This window comes from Coregonus clupeaformis, chromosome 33 (genome assembly GCF_020615455.1).
Source record: "Coregonus clupeaformis isolate EN_2021a chromosome 33, ASM2061545v1, whole genome shotgun sequence".
Lineage (NCBI taxonomy): Eukaryota > Metazoa > Chordata > Actinopteri > Salmoniformes > Salmonidae > Coregonus > Coregonus clupeaformis.
Window position 1 is genome coordinate 23720187 of NC_059224.1, and position 935 is coordinate 23721121.

At 41.4% G+C, this 935-nt stretch overlaps 1 non-coding gene across 1 annotated transcript; it reads right to left on the reverse strand.

The window, feature by feature from the left end:
- Window positions 1-581: 581 nt before the first annotated feature.
- On the reverse strand, window positions 582-653 carry trnae-cuc. Its single transcript has one exon. It is a non-coding gene; the product is annotated as a tRNA-Glu (tRNA).
- Window positions 654-935: the final 282 nt, after the last annotated feature.

Consider the following 935-nt stretch of genomic DNA (forward strand, 5'->3'; position numbering starts at 1 on the left):
AATGATATGTGAGTGAGAGTGACTAACAAATTCATTGGAGGCCCCACGGTCGGTAATTCGACCATGATTACTACAAGTTTAGATAGCTGGCTAGACTAACTTACCAATATAAACAATTTTAGCTGACATGGGCTGACTGTCAGTGACTTACATAACAATAGAAAAAATGCTGATGCACAAACACATTTTAAAATTGCACCTTGTTTATTGTACTATTCTAACTCTCAACAGTAAGTTGAGACACTGGCTAAGTTCCCCCAAAAAAGATGTAAAAAAAAAAGATATTGCATGAACTGTGCCACTTTCTGTTTGTGAACAACAGCAAGGGGACATTTATAATGACTGAATTCATGAGCTCATCAGGCTCCATGCCTTTTGATTTCAGCCGAATAGCAATTGCTGTGATTAGACCGCCATCTAGCGGTGAAAACTGAAAAGGAGACAAAAATAAACCCAAATCCATCGCTGGGTAAAGGGGATCGTACACGTCTATAATGTTCCAGAATGTGTTAGTATGTCACTAGCACCATCAAAAGATAAGATGAGAAATTCTACAATAAGCAGCACTCCCAAAACGGATATTCCCTGACCGGGAATCGAACCCGGGCCGCGGCGGTGAGAGCGCCGAATCCTAACCACTAGACCACCAGGGAAAGCTAAATTATAATGCAACTGTGGCTATATTCTAATGCAACTGTAGCAAATTTAGATTACTTCATCAAAACATTAAAAATACAAAACTATAGCCAAAAGTATGCGAACACCGCTTGTCGAACATCTCATTCCAAAATCATGGCCATTAATATGGAGTTGGTCTTTGGAAGGCTTTCCACTAGATGTTGGAACATTGCTGCTGGGACTTGCTTCCATTCAGCTACAAGAGCATTAGTGAGGTCGGGCACTGATGTTGGGCGAGTTGGCCTGGCTTGCAGGCG